Consider the following 8,268-nt stretch of genomic DNA (forward strand, 5'->3'; position numbering starts at 1 on the left):
ATATATATATATATATATAATAGGTTGGAGGTAAAGTTCTGTCGTATTTTAAATAACCAGATAATTTTTCTTGTAAAAGAAAAAAACATCTGGCTAGTGAGTCATTCGACTCGAGAAATCGCAGACGAGTTAGGCATTCATCACACAACTGTTAGAGATCACATTAAATCTCTTGCGTTTAAGCAAAGTGTTTGAATTCCACATGAATTAACGGAAAAGAATTTGTCTGATCATATAAGAATGTGTTCATCACATCTGATTAGACACAATGTGGAGCAGTTTTTGACAAACTCGTTACTGGAGATGAAAAGTGGATTCTTACATCATCAGCAACAGTTCCAAACCAAGTAGCCATCAACGAAAAGCACTGCTTTGTTTGCGGAGGGACAGGAAAGGTCCAGTGTGCTACGAGTTGTAGAACCAGGGAAAAACCATTAACGCGGACCTGCAACTATCAAAGAAAAATGGCCTGCATTAGCGTGCAGAAAAGGTTTAGTGCTCCACCACGATAATGGTCGACCGTATACTGCAATGATGACACAGCAAGAACTGAATGCGTTATGATGGGAAGTCCTTAGTCACCCACCGTATTCACCTGAGATTGCACCATCTGATTATTATCTGTTCACATCTATGCAAAATTATCTAACGGGAACAAAATTCAAGCCTTTTGAAAGTGTTTCTAAGGCAGTTGCTATTTTAACTCCAAGGACGAGAACTTCTACAAAAGAGGATGGCACAGGATACCTGAAAGAAGGCAACAGGTTGTAACAAATAACGGAGCATATATAATTGATTAATATTGAACTCGTATTTTTATAAATGGATTCAAATATTTCCTTTAAAATACGACAGCACTTTCCCGCCAACCTATTATATAAAAAATAGGAAAACGTAAAAAAAAGCCACGGGAATGCAATGAAAAATTTCATAAAAATAATTTTAATCGTTACTCAAATGACTCGGAGAATGGTTAAGAAATTTATTAAAATTAAATATCGCAAAATTTTCGAAAAGTTAACTGAACTTTTAACAGCGTTTAGTTTTATAAAAAAACGTTTATGAATTTAAATTCATTATTTGTTTATTTATGCAGAAACCTTCGAAAATTTTGCAATGCATGTAAAATTTGATTTGTTGTTGTTCATGTTTATGAATAAATATTATTATGAAAGTAATTTGATTTCTGATTTCTTTTTGTTGTTGTTTAATGTTTAAAAACATTTGATACGTAATCGATATATCGAGTTTATGAACAACTAAGTTGAAAAAGTGTGATTAGTGTGATTGAAAATCTGCGCGTTGTTCATCGAAGTGTACGCAATGATTATGCAATAATTTAAGTTGTTCAACAAGACATTCAATGTACGAGTTGGAACGATTATAAGAGCCAAAAACTGAACTTTTTGCAACAGCAATTTTTATAACCATGTGCATAATTTGGAAACTTTCGTAGAGCTCGTAGTGTTTCATGATTTTCTCGTTTGTTCTTTTTTCAGAAATTCTATGGTAATAATTTGAGCAGACACTATCTTGTGACTCAGGTCTTACCTAGCCTCCTGTATTTTAGATGCCGGCTTGATAGAGTGATATGTCCATCAGAGCATTGCAGCGCAAGGGAATGCCCGAAGAAACGCATAGGTGTTGAAGATGGTCCGTCTTGGTCAGAATATGTGGCCGATACAATATAATGTTGCCGATGTCATGCTAATGGCGGACGCCGCAGCCTCACATTAAACTGTATACGCATATGTCTTACAGTTAGACTTAGTTAGACCAGAAGGAATTATAGAACAAACAAACCTCATAGCATAACCTCAGACGAAACAAGAGCAAATGGTTCACTTCTATGAAAAAATTTCACATCTGTTTGTGAGTTTATTATTTCGAGTCCCTTACTGCCTGGCTAATCGATTATCGACTATAAGCTCTGTTTAACATTTGAAAAAACTGTTGCAATATTCAACATCTTGGAAGACCTGCTCCTGCGATAGAGACCAGCGAGATGTTTTACAATTAATTAGGGGAATGATTTTCTTTTTTTGACCTACTAGGCTACTGTAGATTTATTATTCATTTTTGAGCAGCATTAGTTTGTGACTCTCAGTGTGAACCATCAGAAGCCTGTCTTTCGCAAAAAAATTATAAGAAAAGGGTAGTAATATTAAAACTCACGGTCTAGAATTTCTCCGTGCCGATACTTGTTGTTGTTGTTTTGATTCCGTTTTTGCTATGAAAACTCTGCCCGATCGAAATAATTTTCAGTTAAATTAATTATGTCACACGCTGATAAAACTATGATTGTGACCGGAGTAAGAGGTAAGTGGAGGCTTGTAAGTACCTTAAATCACTTTAATGGACTTCTATTAACCACTCAAATAGCTAGACATAGTTACGCAATTCGAAAGCGCAACTATCGAGTTTGTGTGCAAACCCTCCCGAAACCAATAAATGATTACCGTGCGTAGACTCTCTCTCTCTCTCTCTCTCTCTCTCTCTCCCTCTCACACACTTTCTCTTTCTTGCACACTTTCTCTTTCTTATCGCCTTGTTGGTATATACAATCACATCTATGGCATTGCCCCTGGTGTTTTGTTTTGTTTCAAAAAATTCTTTTAAGATCCACTCGAAATTCTGCATCGAAAAGTCCAAGCTTGCTTGGAAGTGCGTTTTAGTTCCAGTACACAACGAGTATCGTCGATGACGATACGACAGACAATGAGGATGGCGAAGGTGGACATATGTTGTTAAAAAGTGCATAAAGAATATTTATATATAAGAGTTGTCTTCGTTTAAAGAGCTTCTGCTTGGACTTGGCTTCATCAGCAATTAATCAACTAGAAAAAAATAAGAAAAAGTCGTTGATTTCAAGCACAGCCTGACATTATATACTTCGTCAAAGGAAAGCATTGTTCTAAAGCACGAATATGTATAATAAAGTTTACAAAATCCTAGTCCCGGGACTTTTCAACCTTCCGTACTGCAATTATGTTTTACTTCATTTATGACCAACATGCAAAATATTTACTTTAGTAAATTAAGCTTATTACTGTAATAATGAGTTTTTTTCTTTTCTTTTCGAACGAACAATAAAATCATATCTGAAATAAGTTTTCTTCTTAATGCTTTAAAGCTACGATTGTTTGAAAAAGACAAAATTTTTTCAACTTCCCACGCTTTTAAGGCAAATATTTCTCTTTTTCTTTATTTTTTTTGTAAGTTTTTGCGTCATTATCTTTACAAACTTGTTGTAAATGAATCGTTTTGCAATAAAGAACGCACATTGTGCAGCAAGTCCATATACGTACGTATACAATATGTCTCTAGTTCCATATACATATCCAATAGTGGTTCGCTGCTGGCATATTATTTTCAAGTCTGCGTACTTTAATGACTTTTTCGAGTTTCAGTTTATGGTAAACATTTGCATTAATGTATAACAACAACAACAACAATAATAATAATAATAATAATAATAAGAGAATTGCAGGTGCTTGTTAGGTTTTATGTCAGCTAATACATATATCACTTATAATACATGTTGACTTATATGTGCGTTTGCATTGGACAAGACTCAATGTAAGACAAGATTTTCATTTATGCTCAATTAATATACATTTTCAACGTATTACTAAGAAAATTATGATCTTTTTACACATTTTTAACATATTTTCGTGTTTTAAGCGACAACAACGTTTAAATTGCTTCAAGTTTATAAAACTTTTAAACACATTTTTTTAAAGAAATTTTTTCTTTTTGAATTAAAAGAAATCTCATTAACATAAAAATAAACCACAAAAAGTAATAATCCTAAGCATGTAATAGAAATTTTTTGCTAAATGCAAAAATGGAAGTTTTGCACGATAAAAAACATAAAATAATAGTAAGAAAAAAAAAAAGAAAAAGGTGAATTATCATATAAATTAAAAAAAGTGATAAACAAAAAAAACATAAACAAATAAGAGAGTTTGTTGGTAAAATCTTTCTACATACGATTCCATTGGGCATAAAAGCTCTATCGATTGTCCGTCAAGTCTGCTATTATGCGTTGACTGAACGGGTGGCTTCCTGCTCATCTATCCCTTAAAACAATTATTAAGAAACTTTCTGCATTTCTTTTTCAAACATTGTTCCAGGTTCTTTATAGCTTGTAAACTTTAATATATTTTTATTATAATTAGTTCAGATCAAAGAAATATGTGCTAGGACTAAAGTATGATGAAAAGAAAAATATTTTTTTAATTTTTTTGAATTTTTTTTTTAAATTCCTGTTGAACAAAAATTTTTTTTTATTATTTTTAAACTCATGTTGTTTTTTTTTCAAATGTTGAAACAAGAATTAAAAACAAAAAACCCCTAAAAAATATATTTTTAAATTAATTTTTAATTAATGTTGAAAAAAAGTGGTGATTATCAGAGAGAAATGATCAAAAAAAAAAGAGAGATAGGGAAAACCATCGCAGCCTCGTGTCCTTCACCGACAGAGCACTCACTTTAGCTGCGCCCAAGTACAGTCCACCGCATTGGGATCTCAACGTCGCGAACATCGGTAACCGCGGACTCTTATTTATTCGCCTATGCGTTATGTGTGCACGATTAGTGGTTTTGAATGAGACAAGCTGCCAATAGAGGGCGCCACATCTAGGCAACACTGAATAAATGAACGAAAACAGTTAAATGAGCGTGTTTTCTGTTTTTTCAGATATTCATTCCGTCATAATCAACAAATTTACGAGGCCAACACACGAAATAATTTTTCTCATTGTATTCTTCTTGGATGAAGTTAAACAAGCGATTAAATTGCATCCTTGAACACAATTGCTTAAGTGATAATATCACCTCGCGGTTTTCTTTTTCGCGTGTTTTTTTCTTCTTTTTATTACCTTAATATAGGACGATTTATATCTTAAAGGTTGTATTTATAGAGCGTAACTTGATATGAATCAGAAATTCGATATACGGAATATAGTCGATTAATCGTAGAATCGTATTTACAATCAATTTTTTGAAAAATTCCTACGGCACTTACTAGTTTTTGACCGCCGTTTTCAGAAAATGTTTAGTTTTTGTTTTGTGAGGTAAAAAAGGGATAGTTTTCCTAGAGTTATCACTGAGTCCACTGATTACCCAACTAGAACTCTTTCTCGCTCTCTCTTCATTCATCACTCTTCCTACCTTTACCGTAACTTGTTCCGTAAATCCAAATATTTTCTCTGTTATAACCTTTTTTTCAAGTTAGTTAAAGTCAAAAAAATCTTTACAAATCTATATCAGAAAAAAATATATATTTTGGAAAACAAAATTTTTTTCATATTTTCCTTAACAAAGCAAAGCTTGTAATAAATACAAAATTGCCTTTACTTTTTAGAAAATCTTTGCCATTATCCTTTCGACAGATGTTGTTACGTGTTTTGCGTGGTGACTTGAGATAAAAGTTTAACTCAGCCAAGACTAATAGTTCCGCTGTAGACGCTGTTCTACAGCACAATAGCCTTAGCTTTTGAGCACAACATGTTATTTCCTGGTAAAAGTCGATGCCCAGTCAATAGTTCTGCTATCAACAGTTCACTAATCAACTACTCAGGTACAGAGTGGACACATTATCTCAAAGCGATTCAGGTGTAATCGAGAATTATAATAATATCTCCCGAAGGACTGTTTTCAGTATAAATACCTAAACAAACATTTTCTCTGACCCTTACTACAATTGTAGCAACAAATTAACCTTAGATCAAAGTACTTCCACTCAAGTCATATAAGACTCTAAACTAAAGGCATTGAAAAGGAACATGAGATATAACACATGGGTGGTTCGAACCAACTTAGCATTCTATAGGGAAAAACGTCTTCTTTGCTCTTGGATCATGAACTGTACTTTAATTTCTGTATGTGTTTATAGGATGCAACTAATAACTCATATAATGTATGCGCTGCATCCGTCGTAGTGCCAGTCTTATCGCCTCTAGCAGCACATGTGGAATAAAGTTTATTTAATGATCGGTCAGTAGGTTTCCTCTTTCAAAATTTCCAATAAAAGGCCGTCCTTTCCCGGATATAATTCAGGCTAGCTAACAAAGCTTTATGACTGGGGATAGGTGGATTGTAACTCAAACATTTCATTATCGTATAATCGCGTCTGTTTGTTAGAACTTAAATAAGCAATTTTCATATCTCAGATGATTAAATATTGAAATTCTCGCAGAAGTGTAACTTCAACCCTTTTGCATTAAGAATCGAGGCTGGTGAAGACAACTTGAGAGTAGCGGATTTTAACTACTACCCAGGTAATAAGTGCAGGTGTTTTAGAAAAGGCTATTACAAGACGATTCTTAACGATATTTTTGCATTTGTGTTTAGGTTATGTTGAATCCGAAATATTGATAAGAACACAACCTCGATAAAGAAATAAATCATATACTAGCTAAGTTTATCCTAAAACATGTATCTGGCAATAAGTTAAAAAAAGAAAGAAATATGACCTCGGCTCATCCTTTTGAGCTGTTCAACATAATCAACAACGTTTCCCATTTAACCTTGAATAACAAGTTTTGCGAGCGATTTTTGAATTTATGCACAATAAAACACAAAACGGCCCGAAAGCAATTTTTTTAACTGTTATTTGTAGATGCATATTTAACCTTAACACACGGACAGACAAACAGACAGACATTCATTAATGAGCACAATCATGATGATTTTGTAAAGATATCGAAGGTACTTGCTTGCATATCTGACATTGCATACAATACCGGACAGAGAGTTTTCTTTACATTGAAGTTTTATAAGAAATTGTTAAATGAAAGCTGGTTGAGCAAGTTGTTGTTAAGGTTGTTGTTCATGTTGTTCAATCTTTATTTTTTTACTACCACTTTTAATGTATCTCTAAATGAACAATGCATTTATTCCTGTTGCTTAACAAAAAAAATGAAAATAAAAAAAATAAGCATTTATAAATAAATGCTTATGAAATTATTAGAGTATACCAAGAATTTCTAGTTCTAGCCGCCTTATCTATGACTCATACAAGTGTTAAGAGTGAATGGTTATTTAGTGCACGTCTTAAAAAAGAGCAATAAAATTTTTGGTTTTATGGTTAAAAAATTTTACACAAATAGTTTTCTACCTTAACGTTGTGATGGTTGTGATGGTATCTTGAAGGGGAGGAGTATATTCGCTTCACTTGATTCTGGATATAATAAGTTTTGAAAAAAAATTTTTTCTCATTAAAATTCTCTGGCGGAATAGCTTACTTTAAGACGGACGCACAGTGAAAATGAAATGGTAGACGATTTAATTTATACCGATTTGGCACCGTTTTTTTCTTTTTGTGGTTTTTTTCGTGAATATTTACACAAACATTTCACTCTATTGATGCCGTTATATACGTATATTTATTCATTATTATTTCTATGTTTTGGATTTTTTGTTGTTTGCTTTTTAGTGAAGTTTTCTGTTGTTGTTCGTCATTATCATTTCTTTTGTTCCCTTTTCACAGGCTACGAATTCAAAGCAAAGATGATTTGCTGGCTTGGTTTGGTTTAATTTGTTGTTACTTGACTTTCTTATAAGTGTATGTGCATATATATAACTGAGTTATTAAGTAAACTGAAATTCCATCTAATTCATATTTTAATGAATTCTTGACGTTTTCTTTGCCTTTTATTTTTTATTTATTTTTGCACAACTAATACACGGCTCGAAGAGATGAATTAAAAACAATAACATTAGCTTTTATTTCTATTACAGCGATTTAGACGCGCGACGAAAGTTGTTATGAAAGAAAGAAAAAGAAGCAGACGAAGAAACAATGCAGCCATTCAAGTCTACTTTTAACTGAAAGTTCATTTAATCTCTCTGCGTTATACACATGCGCAACATCTTGTACCTAATGCAAGCGTTTTACTTTCCGTATATGTATCGCTTTAGACCACTGTTGCTCACTAACTGAACAACACAATTCAATTGTGGGCATCATTTGGAGCAAATATTTTGTTGCAGTTAGAGTAGCAGTTTATTGTTTACCACTAATACAAGCACACAGCCATACACATATATACCACTCAGCGCTCTTAAGTTTATTTATGGCACTCTTTTGTTTTCTTTGCTCTAAGCAGGTGGTGTAAAAACAGAAAAGCAAAAAAAAAAAAAAAATATCACATACTACGTATATACTACATGCAGTTTCTATAGATCCTAGGGAAACTGGTTTTTGTATCGTTGTTATTCTTTACAATGCATAACATGTTCTATAGATCGCTACAGTAGACT

The 8,268-nt window shown here is 32.9% G+C and overlaps 1 protein-coding gene across 3 annotated transcripts in view; it reads right to left on the bottom strand.

Moving 5' to 3' along the window:
• Positions 1 to 7,901, bottom strand: part of LOC119640098 (protein artichoke) — a 36,924-nt gene extending 29,023 nt beyond the window's left edge. The window contains exon 1 of one of the 3 annotated variants that reach the window (XM_038037912.1): positions 7,124 to 7,901. The gene's annotated coding sequence lies outside the window, so the exon portion shown is untranslated. Of the gene's footprint in view, positions 1 to 2,175; positions 2,466 to 7,123 lie in introns of those variants that run through there. The other 2 variants (XM_038037914.1, XM_038037913.1) reach the window with 2 other exon arrangements.
• Between the last annotated feature and the right edge of the window lie 367 nt (positions 7,902 to 8,268).

This window comes from Glossina fuscipes, unplaced genomic scaffold (genome assembly GCF_014805625.2).
Source record: "Glossina fuscipes isolate IAEA_lab_2018 unplaced genomic scaffold, Yale_Gfus_2 115, whole genome shotgun sequence".
Lineage (NCBI taxonomy): Eukaryota > Metazoa > Arthropoda > Insecta > Diptera > Glossinidae > Glossina > Glossina fuscipes.